The following is a 20,637-nucleotide window of genomic DNA, read 5'->3' as shown; positions in this document are numbered from 1 at the left end:
ATGTGTCACATTATTAAAGTAGATATTCAAACAGAATATTACCAACATCACTGTTATACTTACTTACAAATTAATGATATTATTAAAAACAATAAAATGTAGTATGATTACAAAAATCCCAACCCCTGCCTACTAGTGATGCTCTATTGAAGCATTATATTAATGACCATAACATTACAATTAGACTTTGAGGGACATATAGGAAACATTAACATCATATGCCAAGTGAGTTGCATGCTTTATCTTAATTAATTCTTACAAGAACATGAAGAGGTCCTTCCTACATCTTCACTCTAAGAGGCTGAAATAGAAGTTCACAAAGGTTAACAAAGGTTCACAAAGGTTTCCTTTCCAAAGGAAACACATCCCTCAGGAGTTAGAACTCAGTATTGAACTAGTATTGAACTCAGACTCTTCTGATTCAAGGACCAACTCACTAAACCACTTTGATATCAGCCTAGTCACCTTTTTGGATAGGCAGATAACTTCCATATGCTCCTCCAAAACATTTGTTCTCCTTGATGTCTTTATTGAAGGATAAGACTGGCAGGGATGCTGCTGTAGAAGGAGATGTCCATGGAAATGGGGAATGGGACAACTGTCCAAGAATTCACCTTGGAGGGGCTTCCTGCCATCCAGCACCTGGAAAAGGTCCTCTTCCTGGTGCACCTGCTGGCATACCTGGCCTCCATTGCAGGCAATGCGGTCATAGTCAACATCACCTGTGCTGACTTCTGGCTCCATACACCTATATACTTGTTCCTCAGCATTTTCTCCTTCTTTGGGTGTTGTTTCATAAGTGCTGTTATTCCTAAGTTGCTGGTCATTTTTCTCTCAGACAAGCAAACCATTTCCTTTATTGCCTGTTTCATACAAGCATTTGTCTTTTTATTTCTGGGAGCAGCGGATTCCTCCTCATAGCAATAATGTCTCTGGATCGGTATGTGGCCATTTGCAAGCCTCTGCATTACCCGACCATCATGCACCTGAAGACTTGCTTCCTCCTGGTCACTGTCTGCTTGGCTTTGGCCTTCCCTCTCATCACTGGTCCAGTAGTAATGGTTTCCCAGTTATCTTTCTGTGGCCTCCATGTCATCCCCCGCTTCTTCTGTGACATTGGCCCCTGATTCTTCTCTCCTGTTCTGACACCAGGTCTGTTGAAATGTTGGCTTTTGTCCTTGCTTTGTTTATCCTTTTGACATCCCTTATTATAACCACCGTGGCATACAGCAATATAGTAGTCACAATTGTACAACTCCCATCTGCCAATGAGAAAAAGAAGGCTTTCTCCCCCTGTTCCTATCACCTCATAGTCCTCTCTCTGACATATGGAAGTAGTTCTTTATATATGTGAAACCAAGGCAAAAGAACAGGTTGGACTCCAACAGAGAGGCAGCCCTTGTGAACACAGTGGTGACCCCACTGCTGAACCCTGTCATCTATACTCTGTGGAACAAGCAGGTCCACTGGGCTCTGAGAGAAGCTATGTGCAAAATGAAAAGATAAAGATGAAAAAAAAAAAAATGACATGGCCTTGGAGTGGAAGGCTTCAGAAAACCATTTGTCTCCATTCTGGCCAATTTAGCAATCTACAGAGTTCTTGTGCATTGTCTCTGGTCTACCTCACTTGAACTCTGCACATCCCTAGCAAGATGGAACTCTGTTTTACAAGCCACATTTTACATTGATGTGCATAACTATCTTCTCCCTAAATATTCCACATGTTGATGACAATTAATCACAATATCCTTTACTGAATTTTTATTCTTCCCTCTGATAAAAACTATGTACTTCAAACTTCCAAAAGCTGGTAAATTTATACACTTTCTATTTCACTTCTCTATAGCCATAAACATGGTCCAACAGAGTTTATAATGAGTTACCAAAAGGCATTTAGATAATTAAAATGATACAAGACTGTATCTGAAGGAAAGGATGGAAATAGTATCAATGCATGTTTCTTGATTCCCTCCATGCCTAGTGCAAAGAATCATGTTTGTCTTTCTGTTGCCAGCAGTTTTCCTTAGAATAGTGTCCTCCACATATATTCATGTGGTTGCAAGTGGCAAGATCCTCTTTGAAAAGGCTGAATGATATTCCATAATGTAGATATACTGCGTTTTATTTATCCATTCTTCATTATGTGGATTTTAAGGTTATTTGCACATTGTAGCAATTGTGAAAACTGCTACAGTGAACACGGAGTACAGATATCTCTTTGAGGTCCATCTTTCAATTTCTTTGGCTATATACCCAGAGGTGGGATTGCTGAATCAAATGGTAATTCTATTTTGAAATGTTACAGAAAATACTATATTGTTTACCAGAGAAGTTCACCAATTTACATTTTCATCAACAGTGTATAAGTGTCCCTTTTTCTTCACATCCTTCCTAACTCTTCTTATCCTTTGTGGGACATTTTGGTAAAAGCTATCTAAGAAATGTGAAGTGATATCTGATTGTGGTCTTACTTGTATTTTTCCTTTAGTGACGTTTGCATTTCCATTAGTGATGGTGAGCATCTTTTCATGTACCTGTGGGCCAATTGTTTATCCTCTTTGGAACAGTGTCTATTCAGTTTCTTCTTCCATTTTTTTAATAGTTTGTGGGTTTTTGTCTCCTTATGTTTTTTAAAATTTAATTTAATTTAATTTTTTCAGTGTTCCAAGATTCATTGCTTATGCACCACACCCAGTGCTCTGTGCAATACATACCCTCCTTAATACCCACCACCAGGCTCAACCAACCCCCTAATCTCCCTCCCCTCCAAAACCCTCAGTTTGTTTCTCAGAGTCCACAGTCTCTCCCTCTGGTTTCTCCCAATTTACTTTTCCTTTCCTTTTCCTAATGTCCTCCATGTTATTCCTTATGCTCCACAAGTAAGTGAAACCATATAATAATTGACTTTCTCTGCTTGACTTATTTCACTCAGCATAATCTCCTCCAGTCGTGTCCATGCTGACACAAAAGTTGAGCATTCATCCTTTCTGATGGAGGCATAATACTGCCTTGTATATATGGGCTGTATCTTTTTTACCCATTCATCTATTGAAGGGAATCTTGTCTCTTTCCACAGTTTGGCAATTGTGGTCATTGCTTCTATGAACACTGGGGTACAGATGGCCCTTCTTCTCACTAAATCTGTATCTTTGGAGTAAATACCCAGTAGTGCAATTGCAGGGTCTTAGGGTAGCTCTATTTTTAATTTCTTAAGGAATCTCCACACTGTTTTCCAAAGTGGCTGCACCAACTTGCATTCCCACCAACAGTGTAAGAGGGTTCCCCTTTCTCCACATCTTCTCCAACACTTATTGTTTACTGTCTTGTTAATTTTGGCCATTCTAACTGGTGTAAGGTAGTATCTCAATGTGATTGTGATTTGAATCTCCCTGATGGGTAGTGATGATGAACATTTTTTCATTTGTCTGTTAGCCATTTGCATGTCTTCTTTGGAGAAGTGTCTGTTCATGTCTTCAGCCCATTTTTTGATGTTATCTTTTTTGTGTGTGTTGACTTTGTGAAGTTGTTTATAGATCTTGGATATCAGCCCTGATTTCAAGCTTTACTACAAAGCTGTGATCATCAAGACAGCATGGTACTGGCACAAAAACAGACACATAGACCAGTGGAACAGAGTCCAGAGTACAGATATGTACCCACAAGTCTATGGTTAAATAATCTTCAACAAAGCAGGAAAAAATTATACAGTGGAAAAAAGTCTCTTCAATAAATGATGCTGGGAAAATTGGACAGCTATGCATAGAAGAATGAAACTCAACCATTCTCTCACACCATACACAAAGATAAACTCGAAATAGATAAAAGACCTCAATGTGAGGCAGGAATCTATCAGGATCCTGGGAGGGTGGAGGGGGGGACATAGGCAGTAACTTCTCTGACATGGGCCACAGCAACTCCTTTCAAGACATGTCTCCAAAGGCAAAGGAAACAAAAGTGAGAGAAACTTTTGGGACTTCATCAATATAAAAAGCTTCTGCACAGCAAAAGAAACAGTCAACAAAACAAAGGGGCAACCTACAGAATGAGAAAAGATACTCTATATGGTTTGAAGAAAATCAAAAGGTTATTTTGATTGTTAAACACTTGGTTTAGCAGAGAGCTAAAAGCTACTCTTTGCTCTCTCTGTTAAGTAGATCTTTCTTGATAAGTTCTTCAAAAACAAGACAGATTCAAACCCATCTCACATGTAGAGTTATGGAACTACCAGAAGGAAGAATAGTGGGAATGATTTCATTGAGCTCAAATATCTAATATCTGATTCCCATTGTATACCTGGATTATAGCTTCAAAGCAGTTGTAGGGCCAGGTAATGGTAATGGTAAAAACAAATGGTATTATGGACATTGGGGAGGGTATGTGATATGGTGAGTGCTGTGAAATGTGTAAGCCTGATGATTCACAGACCTGTACCCCTGGAGCAATTAATACATTATATGTTTATAAAAATAATTAATTTTAAAAATACTAAAAATAAATGAATACCAATGTATATTTTTTGAAGCAGAAAAGCATTCATCAATAGCACATGACTACACATACACTATCACCAAACTTTCATTTTGTATATGTTTAGATCCATCAGATCAGGGACATACTAAGGCAATGATCACCTTGTCATTGTGTCTTGGCTAAGTTTAGTCTTTATTATGGGATACCATGGCAAATTAAAGTCTTCTGTTGAACAGAAGGAAGACACAAGAAATGTTGTGTATTAGAAGACACAAGAAGTTTTCTATTTTAATAATGAAAATGGAGGGTATTTCAAGGGAGACAATAGCATTTGTGAAGCATGTCGCTATAAAATCATGTTTCCATATGCTTATAGGGATGGTGAGATGGAAAAGAAATAGAACAAGATGAGCTGAAGGCATAGGCAGAGTCTAAATTATCAGTGATATCAAATGCCACATGCAGGAAGAAAGTTTTTCAGTAGCTGAGTGGAAATAGATAGACATTCAGGAACCAAAATAGGAAGACTTGTGGGTGATGATTTTAGCTTATCTGAGGGCAACAGGGGATTCATTAGGGTTGAAACCCTGGTAAGCTAGGTCAGATTTCCATTAGTAAGGTCATTATGGCTTCAGTGGGGGATGTGAGTAGTTTTAAGAGTAACTGGAGTCTGCAGTTTTATTAAATGTTTTCCACAACCACACTGTGTTCTCCAACCTTCAATTCCTTGATACCATTTTCTTTGTAGCCCATGCAACCACCACTTTTAAAGGAACAATAATGGCTCTTCTTCCTTCTACATTCCAGCATCACACTATGCTTTTCACTAGTGGGATTCAATCTGGATCCTGCTGGCAAGGAGTCTCTAAAATGTAGTTACCAAAGTGCCATCGGCTGTGATCTAGAAGGTAAGGTAGAGCAGGGTGGAAACAACTGCTGCTACCTCTTCCCTCCAAACCCATAAAAAAGAAAATGAAAAACAAAATTCATCACACATTGCTCCAAGATAATATTGCATCCTTAAAATACTGCTAAGTGTTGAGGTCAACAACTAACAAAAGAAAAAGCTTTTTATAAATTAAAAGTGCAGCAGCTGAAAAAAAGAATCATCAGGATTGTTGACAAATAAGTAAATGGAGACATTTTAGGAAGTATAATACAGACAGAAAAAGAGATAGAAAAATTATAGGGAAAGCAATTTGGCCCAAAATATCCAAATTCTGTCTATTAGGGATTTTGGCATAGAACAGAGGGAAAAAATAGGGGAATAAATTATTACATAAATGGTCAAGACAAATTCCAAATTGCTTGTATGAACAGCTTAAAAATTAAAATGTTGGTATCTAGACATGCATGATACAACTTTCAAACACCAAATATAAAGAAATCTTAAAATCTTTCCAGACTAAAAAATAAATAAAAATACCTCTTCTGCAAAAGACCATAGAATCCCATCTATCAACTTCTGTTGCAACTTTTGATATTAAGAGAAAGTAGGTTGAGGCATTTAGGCTTTGGGTGAATGATTCTCAGTGCAGAATCTTCGACCACTCAGCTATTGACAACATGGTAAATTATAAACATTTAGTGAGCAGCTAGGAGTTATAAAATTTGCCTCTCATGCACCATATGCTACTTAAATTCTTCATAATTTGTTCCCATGAAATAAGCAAATGATCTCTACCATCAAAAAAAAGTAAAAAGTAAAACTGCACCTTTGTTTTCTCATCTGTGAAATAAGATTAAGATTCAATAAATTAATATAAATAATGCAATTTCTGGTATGGATTTAGATGTGCGATCTACATATTTACAGTGATGAGGATAATGATGATGATGGTGATGATGGTGATGATGTCCCTAGAAATTTTAAGACCTAAAGCAGGAAAAGAATTCCAACAGTCTTAGGGAGAAAAACAAGATCAGATTTTTTTTTTTTTAAAAGGGCACAGGTTGTGATGAACACTGGGTGTTATATGCAACTAATGAATCACTGAACACTACATCAGAACATGGAGGACATTAGGAGAAGGAAAGGAAAAGTGAATTCAGGGAAATCAGAGTGGGAAATGAAGAAAGACTGTGAACTGAGAAACAGACTGAGGGTTTTGGAAGGGAGGGTTGTAGGGGGATGGATGAGCCTGGTAGTGGGTATTAAGGAGCACACTTATTGCATGGAGCACTGGTTGTGGTGCATAAACAATCTTGGAACACTGAAAGAATAAAATAAACTTTTAAAAATTAAAAAAAAAACACCTTTGGGATGCAGCAAAGGCAGTCTTTTTTTTTTTTCTTTTCAGTGTTCCAGAATTCATTGTTTCTGCACCACATCCAGTGCTCCATGCAAAAGCAGTCTCAAGAGGGAAGGATACAGGAAAACAGGCCTACCTGAAGAAGCAAGAAAACGCTCAAATAAATAACCTAATGTTATGCCTATAGAAGTTAGAAGAAGAAAATAAATAAACCCTAAAGTCAATAGAAAGAAGAAAATGATAAAAATTAGAGCAAAAAAAATGATATAGAAACTAAAAATAAACAATAGAACAAAAAAATGAAACCAGGAGCTGATTCTTTGAAAAAATTACTAAATTGAAAACTCTAGCCACACTTATCAAAATGAATAGAGAAAGGACCCAAATACATAAAAACAAAAAAATGAGAGAGGAAAAATAACAACCAATACCACAGAAATACAAACAATTGTAAGAGAATATTATGAATAACTATTTGCCAAAAAATTAGAAAACCTGGAAGAAAAGGAAAATTGTCTAGAAACATAGAAACTACCAAAATGGAAATAAAAGAAATAGAAAACTTGAACAGACTGATAACCAGCAAAGAAATAGAATCAGGAATAAAAAATTTCTCATCAAACAAAAGTCCAAGGCCAGATGGATTCACAGACAAATTCTACCAAACATTTAAAGAAGAGGTAATACTTATTCTTCTGAAACTGTTCCCAAAAATATAAGGAAAGTTTTCAGATTCATTCCATGAGGACAGCATTACCCTAACACCAAAACCAGACAAAGACCCCAATAAAAGAGAACTACAGGCCAAAATTCATGATGAACATGGACACAAAAGTTCTCAACAAAATAGTAACAAACCAAATCCAAGAGTACACTCACCATGAATCATTCACCATGATGAAGGGGCAGTGATTCTTGGGCTCAAGAGTGGTTCAATATTCAAAAATCAATCAACATGATACATCACATTAATAAAAGAAAGGATAAGAGCCATATGAACCTTACAATAGATGTAGAAAAAGCGTTTGACAAAGTATAACCCCCATTCATGCTAAAACCCCTGATAGGCTTTGGGTGAATGAATCCTGAACAACATAGGTTAGAGGGAACGTACCTCAACATCATAAAAGCCATATATGAAAAACCCACAGTGAAACCAGTCAGAATGGCTAAATTCAACAAGTCAGGAAATGACAGATGCTGGCGAGGATGTGGAGAAAGGGGAACCCTCCTACACTGTTGGTGGGAATGCAAGCTGGTGCAACCACTCTGGAAAACAGCATGGAGGTTCCTCAAAATGTTGAAAATAGAACTGCCCTATGACCCAGCAATTGCACTACTGGGTATTTACCCTAAAGATACAAACGTAGTGATCCAAAGGGGCATGTGCACCCAAGTGTTTATAGCAGCAATGTCCACAATCGCCAAACTATGGAAAGAACCTAGATGTCCATCAACAGATGAATGGATCAAGAAGATGTGGTATATATACACAATGGAATACTATGCAGCCACCAAAAGAAATGAAATCTTACCATTTGCGACAACATGGATGGAAGTAGAGCGTACCATGCTTAGCGAAATAAGTCAAGCGGAGAAAGACAATTATCATATGATCTCCCTGATATGAGGAAGTGGTGATGCAACATGGGGGCTTAAGTGGGTAGAAGAAGAATCAATGAAACAAGATGAAATTGGGAGGGAGACAAACCATAAGTGACTCTTAATCTCACAAAACAAACTGAGGGTTGCTGGGGGGAGGGAGGTTGGGAGAAGGGGGTGGGATTATGGACATTGGAGAGGGTATGGGCTTTGGTGAGTTCTGTGAAGTATGTAAACCTGGTGATTCACAGACCTGTACCCCTGGGGATAAAAATATATGTTTATAAAAAATAAAAAATTAAAAAAAAATAGAACAAATAACAGCCATATTAAAAAAAAAATCTCCAGAAACAATGATTAAATGTTAATTAAATGTCATTAAATACATATCTATCTTTTATTATTCAGAATGTAAATCAACTAAATGCTCCAATCAAAAGGCATAGGGTCAGAATGGAAAAAAAAAAGAGCAAGACTCATCGATCTGCTGCCTACAAGAGACCACTTTTAGACCTAAACATATCTGCAGATTGAAAGTGAGGGGATGGAGAAACATTTTGCATGCATATCAACACCAAAAAAAGTGGAGCAACAATACTTTTGTTGGACAAACTAGACTTTAAAAACAAAGCCTGTATCAAGAGATTAAGAAGGACACTATACAATAACAAAAGGATAATCCAAAAACAAGATCTAACAACTATAAATATTAAATATTTAATATTTAATATGCACCCAACATGGGAGCACCCAAATATATGATATACTGGGTTAAAATATAAAAAATAATTAGTAACAAACATAATGGAACTCACTGATAATACAATAATAGTAGGGGGCTCTAACACCCGACTTACAGCAATTGACAGATCATCTAAACAGACAGTCAACAAGGAAACGGTGGCTTTGAATGACACACTGGACCAGATGGACTTAACAGACACATTCAGATCATTCCATCCTAAAATACCAGAATACACATTCTTTCCAAGTGTACATGACACATTCTCAAGAATAGATCACATGTTGTATCACAAACAAGGCCTCAAAAAATACAAAAAGTTTGAGATCAACCATGCATTTCTCCTGAGCACACTACTATGAACCTGGAAGTCAAACACAAGAAAAAATTTGGAAACACCAAATATACAGGAAGGTTAAACAATATGCTACGAAAAAATGAGTGGGTCAACTAGTAAATCAAAGAAGAAATGCATGAAAACTAATGCAAATGAAAACACAATGGTCCAAAAACTTTGGGACTCAACCAAAGTGGTCCTAAGAGAGAAGATATAGGAATAGAGGCCCAACATATGAAGCAAGAAAATCTCAAATAACGTACATGTAAACCTAAAGGAACTAAAAAAAAAAAAAAACAAAAAAAAAAACAAAGCCTAAAGTCACCAGAATGAGGGAAATAATTAAGATTAGAAAACTATAGGCCAATATGCCTGATGAACATGGATGTAAAAATGTAATAACAAACCAAATCTAACAATACATTAGAATCACTCACCATGATCAAGTGGGATTTATTCCTGGGTTGCAAGTGTGGTTCAATATCCACAAATCAGTCAATGTGATACAACATATTAATTAAGAAAGGGATAAGAACCATATGATCCTTTCAATAGATGCAGAAAAATCATTGGACAAGTTAGAGCATCCATTCCTGACAAAAATCCTCAACAAAGTGACAAAGTGAGTTTAGAGGGATCATACCCCTATTTAATAAAGGCCATATATGAAAAACACACAGTTATTATCATCCTCATTGGGAAAAAAGAGAGCTTGCCTCTATGGTCAGGTACAAGAGAGGGATGTGCACACTCACAACTATTATTTAACATAGTACTGGAAGTCCTAGTCACAGAACTCATATGACTAAAAGAAACAAAAGTTTTCCAAATTCGCAAGGAAGAGGTCAAACTTTGGTTATTTGCATATGACTTGATACTCTATACAGAAAACAGGAATGACCCCACCAAAAAATTGATAGAACTGATACACAAATTCATAGTCACAGGATACAAATCAATGTATAGAAATCTGTTGCATCTCTATCCACCAATAATGAAGCAACAGAAAGTGAAACGAAGGAATCAATCTATTTTCAACTGCACCAAAAAACAACAGCATGCCTAGGAGTAAACCTAACCACAGAGGTTAAAGACCTATACTCTTAAAACTATATAATACTGATGAAAAAATTTAGGATGACATAAATTAATGAAAAGACATTCCATGCTCCAAGATTGGAAGAACAAATGCTGTTAAAATGTCTGTATTACCCAAAGCAATCTACACACTTAATACAATACCTACTGAAACACCAACAGTATTTTTTCAGAGCTAGAACAAACTATCCTAAAATAGGTATGGAATCACAAAAGGTCCCAAATAGCCAAAGCAGCCATAAAAAAGAAAAGCAAAGCTGGAGGCACCACAATTCCAGACTTCAAGTTATACTACAAAACTATAGTGATCAAAGCAGTATGGTAATGACACAAAAACAAACACATAGATGAATGGAACACATAGATGAATAGAAAATCCAGAAATGAACCCACAAATATATGGTCATATGTAAGATAATGGGTTAGTATCCAAAACATATAAAACATAACACTCAACACTCAAAAAATGAAAAATCCAATTAAAGAAAGGGCAGAAAACATGAATAGCCATTTCTCCAAAGAAGACACACAGATGACCAAGAGACACATGAAAAGATGTTCAACATCCCTCATTATCAAATAAAAGTCAAAACTACAATGCATATCCCCTCATGGCAGTAAGAATAGCTAAAATCAAAAACACAGGAAACAACAGGTATTGGTGAGGAAGTGGAGAAAATGGAACCTTCTTACACTGTTTCAGGAATGCAAACTGGTTCAGCCACTCTGGAAAACAGTATGGAATTTCCTCAAAAACTGAAAAAAACAGCAATTTCCTACTAAGTATCTACTAAAAGAATACAAAACCTCTAATTCTAATGTTACATGCAGTATTATCTACAATATCCAAACTATGGAAACAGCTCAACCATACATCAATGGGTCAATATATAAGATGTGATATATATCACACCTTACATATATTATATTATATATATATGTGTGTGTATGTGTGTGAATATATATATATATGTATACAAATATATTAAAATGGAAAAAGTTTCTTTTTTCAATGCAAGAATAAAAAGGATACAAAGACACCCAAATAAAATAAATTACCCTATGCCTTCAGCTTCCCCTCCTCATCCCAATTTGGAAACTACTAACACTACCATGCATTTCCTCCCATGGACGGATGGGTATTGGTGTGATATTAGTGAACTTCTAGATCAAAACTGATTTTGTTCTGGATCTCTACTGCCATTGTTGCCTTACTTTTATGGAAATTCCATGAGGGACAGTGGTTCTCAAAGTATGATTAGTTACCCAACAGCTCCACCCAATGCCTGAGTGCTTCTCTCCATCCCCCACTTCCTCTTCAAATTAGCATTCCCTACACCCGCTCCCACAATATCATAGATGATATTTAGGATACTTGTGATCTCTGAAAGGATTTACCTTTCCTCAGGCCTTAACTTAGCCTTCTTCCTTAGGGATACAATATTAGAAATTGGAGGCATTCTAGGAATAGACCATATTAATCAGATACACTATAAGCCAAAATATCCCTACTATCTACATCCTGGGTACAGGTGTAGCCTGATTTTTCAAGAGTGGCTGAGGGACAGAATGGCAAACATAACAATATCTTGCAGAGGAGAATCCACAAACTGATATTTGCTTTATCCCTCCATGGTTTGATAACACAAATGCAACCTTAAACAATAATCCTTCACTTACTCTAACTGGATAAACACTCAAAGCACAAGGAATGCTGAAAAATAGTCAAGATAAAAGAGATCTCAAGGTTATCATTTAAAACATAAAGAAATGCTGGGTGTTGGACAGTCATGAAGACTCTACTCAGAAAAGAGAAACTAAACTAAGGACAATTCGAAACAGTTTACCACATCTGATGCTAGATGCAACGTAGAGTTAGTTCAGCCCATTTCTTTTACTATCCACTTTGTAAGCCTTTCCATCAAACTACATACCAGACTCTCTCCTCCTACCTTCCCACCATCATGTTGGCATTGGGACTTGCTAAGATGTGATAGGTATTTCTGCACCATGAAGCTGGCACTAAATGAAATTAAAATCCCATATAAATAAGACTTTACCTTAGCATTAAAACATATAGTCTCACTTTGTCCTAGCTTCTGTAACTCTTTTCCCATTATTCTTTATTTTCCTTCACTTCTAACTGAGAAAATAACCATGGGGTCCAAGCTTAGCCTGGAGGGAACGTAGAAGTACATAGAAGGACAGATGTTATAAAAATGATTTTGTCTGGTTTGGGGAAAGTGAGATTCATATGAATACTCATGAAAGTTTCTATACTAGTTGCCTTGACCTTGTAAGACTAATTATGATGAGGGCAGATTCAGGCAGAACAAATTTCCAAACAGCTACCAGATGCCCCAGGGTTGCCAGCAAATACACTTTGTGAGTTCAGTCCCCTTATCTGGCTCGGGATGGGAAACCAGAGGCCATGGAAAAATGGGTCACTATTGCAACTGTCTAGCTGAGATACCCAGGAGAAGAAGCAGATATCTAATTCAGAATCTGATATGGATACACCTTTTTTACTCTCAGGCTTACACTTCTTCCTATTCTGCATCTAGAAAGAATCTGGGAATCCAACATCCCAGATTTTTTTTCTAAAGATTTGCTTATTTATTTTGAAGAGAGAGAGAAAGCACACCACTAGGGGGAGGGGCAGAGGAAGAGAATCTTCAAACAGACTCCCCACTGAGCATGGAACCAGATGCAGGGCTTGAATCCTCTACCCCTGAGATTATGACATGAGCCCAAACCAAGAGTTAGACACCACATGCCCAGATACATTCAAAAAGAGAGGGCCTGCCAGATTAGAAATGTTACAGAAAAATCCACTTCTTCCTTGAAGAGAAAAAAATGTGTGCTTTCATTTTTCAAGGAGAAAGGGAGCACAATGAAAGCATTCTTCAGATGAGAATATGCAATGAAAAGAATCATAACATTGGTAGAAGCATGAAGAATGATTGACTAAGAAAGGTGGCATTCCCCAGTATCTTTCCAAAAGCCTCATGAAAGGAAGAGTGTGATCCCACTGTTTCTCACCATAAAATCTGTTCTTTGAACACCTATGCTCTGGCTTCAGGGCATACATCACAGTAGAAAACTGTAGTCTGGACTTCTACCACAAAGTAGTAGCAATATTCACCTTGGGATTTTGAAAACCCTTGGGAAATTGTCACATCATTTCCTTCAAAAGTTTTGGCAGAGAACAGTGCAGATTCTGGGAGTCAGCATCACCAACAAAGATGGGAAGATAAATATAAGCATTGCCCCAGTAATTCTTGTTCTCAACATTGACTAATTAATTAGGTGTGCCCAGGCACCAGCCATGCCTTTACTTTCTGCCCCATCTCTTCAGCAACTAATAAGGTTTGAGGGCCTGCACTCTCTGCTCACTGGCTGGGTCCATTCTGCTTGGTGACCATGCAATGTTGTGACAAAAAATATCACACAGGCTTCACACTTTCCTGTCAGCACCTCAGTGTCGACACAGTAAAGCAAGGATGCTTCTCCACACGGAAAGGTGAGAATATAATGGAAGAGCATAGTGCAAGAGAAAGTCTTGGAGCAGGTGCACGCATAACATGGAGCACTGCCGCGGAAGGATATTTGTCTCAGCAGCACCAAGGGTGAAGCTTAGAAGTTGTTGCTCCCAGTAGCTACTATAGGAGGTGACAACATAGGAGGTCAGAGGAAAGTTGCGTGGTTAAGTGGGCTTCTACCTACTGAGGGAGGCAGAGCCAAACCTTTCATCAGAACCGTAAGTTGTCGGGGAGTCCAGCTCTAGCCCAGAATTGAGGGCAATGAAATGTTGGTTTAGTCTGTCTGCTCCTTTGTGAAGTTTCAGTGGTCCAGGCTACCATGTAGACTTGTGCTGTGAAATGCTCTGGGCTATGGACACACGGCTTTGTCATTCAGAACACCAGCAGCATGGGATGCATATTCACCCCACTCTGGGCCAACAGACTGTGACAACTGAGTTTCCTTCTCCTCTCCTTTCCCCTGAACCCACAGCAAACTTGTTTTTTGGAAGACAATAGCTGCAAGAGGAGGCAGCCCTGCCCCCTCATGAGGTGACCTCTGGTTATGCCTGGTCTCTGGGACACTGATCAATAGGAACAGAAAGAGAGGCTCCTTCAGGCTGTGTCACTGGCGTGAGCAGTTTGATTTCATGAGCTGACCTTCAGAGGACTTTGCCCACAGTGCATTAGTGAGAGGGACACTTTCACACTGCCACCTTTAGCCTGTATTAATATGCTAAAGTCAAACACCATCCTGAGACAGGATGAGAGGACTCATCCTGATTGAGAGGACTGAAGAAGGAAGAATGTTCACTGAGCTTGGATGTAAGAGTGAGTGCATGAGTGTCAGGTGCCCAGCATGCCTCCCTGAACTTCTGTCACTCCCACCTTCATCACAGGACAGCAGGACCCTTTGGGGCAGGGATGAGTGAAACCTAAATTTACAATTTACCTCACGTTGTTGAGCAAACCCCCAATTTCTCTGGTCTCCAGTCTCTTCTTTAAAATGCTTCTGCTAAAAGTGATCTTCTCTAAGCACCATGTTATTTCATAGGTCAATAACACATCAGAGATATGATGTAATGAGAGATACAATTAAGATTAATAAAGCTAATCTTTCACTTAAGGTTGAGAGAACATCAACAATAGATTTGTTCCTGTTTTAAAACATTCCGTTACTGCATTTGGAAATAGCAGGTACTCCAGATTCTGGCATTCTGCCTAAAGTCCCAACTATGTGACCTAAGCTCTCTGGAACTCTCTAAGCCTCAGTTTCTGCTTCTGTAAAAGAAGCGGTTCATGGTTATTGTGAAGAGTAATAGAACTAATAGTTTCAGTGACCAGCATTGAAAGCATAAATCTTCAACATATGATGATGATGACGATGAAAACTTGGACCACAAAATGTGTTGCATATTTTTAAATATTCAAGGGCAGTATCACTAATATTATTGTTATGTTTACTTACAAATTAATATTGTTAAAAAATGTTGGGCACCTGGGTGGCTCAGATGATTAAGTGTCTACATTCTGCTCAGGTCATGATCCCACGGTCCTGGAATGGAGGCCTCCATTGTGTTCCTTGCTCAGTGGGGCATCTGCTTAACCCTTTGACCCTCCCTGATCTTGTGTTTTCTCTCTCACTGTCGCTCTTAAATAAATAAATAAATAAAATATTTTAAAAACTTTTTAATAAAAAAAATGAATAACTACAATGCATTTTAACTATGACAATGTCAATAACTCTATTTATTGATGCTTTATTTACACTATATTAATGATCATAATATTACACTTAGAATTTGAGGAACAAAGAAACATTGGCATCATATAACAAGTGAGTTACATGCTTTATCTTACTTCTCACAAGAACATGAACAGAAAGATCCTATCACCTATATTCTACAGAGAGTAAAAGTGAAGTTCACAAAGGTGAAGTACCTTTCTAAAAATGACCCGTCTATCAGGGGTTAGAACTCAGTATTGAACTAGTACTGAGCTCAGGTACTACTGATTGAAGAATCCGCTGCCTAAACTAATTAGCTATTGGTCTAGTCACCTTCATGAGCAAATAGCTTAATCCTGCTCCTCTGAAACCTTTGTGCTTGTTGATGTCGTTACTGTAGGTTAGACCAACATTGATGATTCTGGAAAAAGATGTCCATGGAAATGGGGAATGGGACAACAGTCCAAGAATTCACCTTGTAGGGGTTTCCTGCCATCCAGCAGCTAGGAAAGGTCCTCTTCCAGGTGCACCTGCTGGCATACCTGGTGTCCATTGCAGGCAATGTGGTCATAGTCACCATCACCTGTGCTGACTCCAGGCTCCACACACCTATGTACTTGTTCCTCAGCATTTTCTCCTTCTTTGAGTGTTGTTTCATAAGTGTTGTTAATCCTAAGTTGCTTGTCATCTTTCTCTCAGGCAAGCAAACCATTTCCTTTATTGCCTGTTTCATACAAACATCGGTCTTTGTATTTCTGGGAGCAGCAGGATTCCTCATCATAGTGGTGATGTCTCTGGATCAGTACGTGGCCGTTAGCAATCCTCTGCATTACCTGACCATCATGAACCTGAAGACTTGCTTCCTCCTGGTAACTGTCTGCTTCGCTTTGGACTTCCCTCTCATCACTGGTTTGCTAGTAAAAGTCTCCCAGTTATCCTTCTGTGGTCTCCATGTCATTCCCCACTTTTTCTGTGACATTGGCTCCCTGATTCTTCTCTTCTGTTCTGACACCAGGTCTGTTGAAATGTTGGCCTTTGTTCTCACTTCCCTTATCCTGTTGACATCCCTTATCATAATCACCACTGCATACAACAACATAGTAGTCACAATCCTACTATTTCCCCCAGCCAAGGAGAAACAGAAAGTTTCCTCCACCTGCTCCTATCACCTCCTTGTCCTCTCTCCGATGTACTGCAGCTGTGTGTTCATATATGTGAAATGAAAGCAAATGAACAGGCTGGACTCCAACAGGGGGGCTGCCCTTGTGAACATGGTGGTAACCCCACTGCTCAACCCTGTCATCTACACTCTGCAGAACAAGCAGGTATACCGGGTTCTGAGGGAGACAATGTGCAGAAAGAAAGAATTAAGATAAAAATATCATATGACTTTGGTGTGGAAGTCCAGAAAAACATTGGTCTTCATTCTGGCCAAGCTAGCTTTCCAAAGAGTTAATCAGTGTCTCTGACAGCTACACTTGATCAACACATTTTAGCAAAATAGAAATCCATTTCTCAAGGTCTCATTTTAGTTGGGTCTGCATAATTGTCTTCTCCATAAATTTTCCACCTTTGATGACAATGATTCATTGCAAAATCCTTTACTGAATTGGTAGTTTTCCCTCTGATAAGCGATGTGCACTTAATTTCCAAAATTTAGTTATTTATATACTTTTTAATTCACTTCTTTCAAACCAATGACATGACTGAACAAAATTAATAATTATTTGACAAAAAGCATTTAGATAATTAATAGAAGGTTGTATATTATGCTGTGATACAGAGGCAAATGATGGAAATAGTACCAGTGCATTGGTCAACATTCCTTCCATGCCTGGATTAGGGAAATAATTGTTATAGTACCCTTCACATTGGAATATGTATTGTTTGCATCAGGTGTGCTCTTAAATGTTGTTCTTGGACCTTAGCTTAGCTACATATGAATGCATTGTTCCCATGCTAGAGAGAAATAGAATTGCTCTCAGGTCCAGACCATTTTCTAAGGAGAGGGGAAAACCACAGCAACCCACGGTAGAGCAAAGCTCATATTTCCTAAATTATTTATTTTAGCTTCAGCATAATGCACACTTATGATTAGTACTTATCCTAAGCTCTTACCACAGAATGGTTCTGTATACCAGTTGAAGGGTGTACTTTTTTAATATTGCTATGAATTCTGCCAAAGATTTAAGTAGGTGGAACTTAAGTTACTTGCTTTTCTAATTCATATTGTTAGGGGAAAAAAATTTTTTTCCTGGTTGCCTTGTACTGTCAGCTGTAAGGTCATCTTCTGATTGACAATGTATTCTAAAATCAACATTTTCATGATCTCAATCCTTAAACCTTTGTATTTTTTAACACGTACTTTTTCCAGTTAGGATTTATCTATTTATTCATCAGAAGGAACATATCTAAAAAAGCTGAGACAATTTATTTTGTTTGTCTTTAACCCAAAAAGCAGAGGTTAGATTATCTCAAATACATTTTGTGAAACATGTTCTATGCCATAATTAGCTCCAGTTTGCCCCCCAAAAAATCATAGGTGATTCACTATACACATTCTATTAAAAGGAATTTGCAAAAGCCATGATCAGAGTAGGAAAGTGCATACAGACTGTTACAGGAATCAAAAGAAAGAGAGTGATGTCTTAGGGAAGAAGAAATGGAATGGTATGCAAGGAGACCTGAGTAGACCCTGAATCCCACGCACTAGACAAGCTTGCTTTTGCCTTTGACTAACTGATCAACTTCCAAGAACAAACAAGTCACCTTCTCCATAAAATATGGAGATTGAGCCAGATGACCTCTAGGGTCCCCTTGAAAATACTCATGGACATAGTAGCAAGATGCTGCAGGAACATGGAAATAATGTTCTGCCCTGAGAGCTTACCACTGAAGAGTGTATGAAAGTGGTTGAGATTCAGTAATGTGGGAGTAAATCTAGGAATTTTGGTCAAACTACTAAAAAGAGTGTGAACCTCCCCAACTTTTACTAATGATTGGATAATAATTTATTATACTTAAACTAATTAAATGCACTTTATAATACCTTGAGATAGAATATGGTTGAAGAGTGAGCCTGACAAACACAAAAATGAAGACTAGAAATCTAAAACTGAGTCTATAATCCAAGGTTGATTGTTACCAGCCATATATGGTACTAAGATAAGGACAAACTCTAAGGTAGAGATTAGTATACTAGATTCTGGTGCCATAAAATGTTTTATTTTATTTCATTTTTATTTTCTCAAAATTTTTATTTATTTATTTAACACAGAGAGTGAGAGAGAGATCACAAGTAGGCAGAAGCAGAGAGAGACAAGATGGCAGGGAAGTAGGAGGAGGCACCGTTTCAACCCGTACCCTAAAGTGAGCTGATTACCTACCAAAGAACTCTGATCACCCATGAAATCACCCTGAGATCAGAATTATACACATCTGGATCTCTACAGGGGCAGAAGATTCCAGTGGGCAGGTAAAGTGGAGTGGGAACATTGGACTGATATCGGAAGATAAACAAAAGGGGGAGGGAGCCACCAGAGGTGACCGATTAGAAAGTAATACCCCAATATGAGAGTGCCCTGCGTCTGGGGACCAACATTAACTTGGTCCAGTTGAAAGCTCTCAAAAAAAGCAAAGGATCATGGGGGGGGCGGGGAAACTGTGGGAATTGGGGTAGTAGGGACAAGGGCTGAAGTCCCCAGAACCTGGACAGCCACCCCTGGCACTGAACTAGAGAGAATGCGGCAGAGAAACCAACTCTTGATCCCTGAGCTGCCAGCGTGCCCGAGAACTCGTGGGGACCGGCTCCCGTGAGGGGCTGGGAGCCTCGCCAGATGGCAAAATGCTGTGCCGTGCCATCAGAGCCTGAGACACGCACGCCCCACGCCCTCTCCTGAGAGACGTGCATGCAGGCCGCAGCCCCGCACTCTTAGACACACACTGTGCTATCAGAGCATGAGACATGCACGCCCAACACCCTCCTCTGGGAGGAGTATGCACAGACATCAGCCCAGTGCTCTTGGACCTGGAAAAACCAGGCACTCCAAGCCTGGGTCAGCAGGAAAATCTCAGTGTGTGTTCGCTGCTTGGAACCTCTGTGGCAGTCTGGAACTTCCCAGACAGCCACCGCAGCCATGGTTTTGGGTACAAGCAGGAGATCCTGCATCCCCAAAGACCACAACTCAGAACCTGCTTTCCAGCAGCTGAGGGGGAACTTATGTGCTCTGAAGCACCCACAGGGGAGCAGACTGAGGCTTCTCTCTGAGAGGGAGGTCAGAGTGCAGTTTACTTTCCTCTAAACTTCCCAAAACCATCAAAAGCTGTCAAGGCAAGAGAAAACAAATGAACAAACATAAAAACCTCCAGAGAACAAAAGCCTGAAAACCCAGTTTCCTCAGAGACCACCCACTTGAGGGGGGTGGGAGGACTTAACTCAGGGAACATCATTGACTGAAAACCCACGTGGCAGGCCCCTCCCCCAGAAAACCAACCAGGGGGGAACAAAAAAAGAAAAGAAAAACAAAGAGATGACAAGAGAACAACCACCACTACTTCATGGACACAACCTTTATTTTTAACTCGTTCCCACTATTTTGGTTCATTTTTTTTAATAGATTTTTTAAAATTTTTTTCCTCTTTTATTTGTAATTCTACCTAGGAACCACAAACAGACAAGTGAAGTACAAAGCAGCGACAGATGATCATCATCTCTACCCCATCTTTTAACATTGTGAGAACTGATGAGCTCTCGCCTGATGAGGAATTGGAAAAACAGGAAGAGGAATTATTTGCCTGGTATCAAGACTTGTATATTAATAGTTGTCTGTCATGTTAGTGCATAGCTAACTGATAGAAAAACAAATTGTTTAACAATCTGCTTGTCTTGC

The 20,637-nt window shown here is 38.7% G+C and overlaps 2 pseudogenes; both read left to right on the top strand.

Moving 5' to 3' along the window:
- The first annotated feature begins 582 nt into the window (after positions 1-582).
- On the top strand, positions 583-1,506 carry LOC132016452 (olfactory receptor 6C74-like; annotated as a pseudogene).
- Positions 1,507-16,176: 14,670 nt separating this feature from the next.
- LOC132015301 (olfactory receptor 6E1-like) lies at positions 16,177-17,124 on the top strand (annotated as a pseudogene).
- The last annotated feature ends 3,513 nt before the right edge of the window (positions 17,125-20,637 follow it).

This window comes from Mustela nigripes, chromosome 4 (assembly GCF_022355385.1).
Source record: "Mustela nigripes isolate SB6536 chromosome 4, MUSNIG.SB6536, whole genome shotgun sequence".
In the NCBI taxonomy this organism is placed as follows: domain Eukaryota; kingdom Metazoa; phylum Chordata; class Mammalia; order Carnivora; family Mustelidae; genus Mustela; species Mustela nigripes.
Note: the sequence above shows the minus strand (reverse complement) of the source record. Positions and strands in the feature narration are given on the sequence as shown.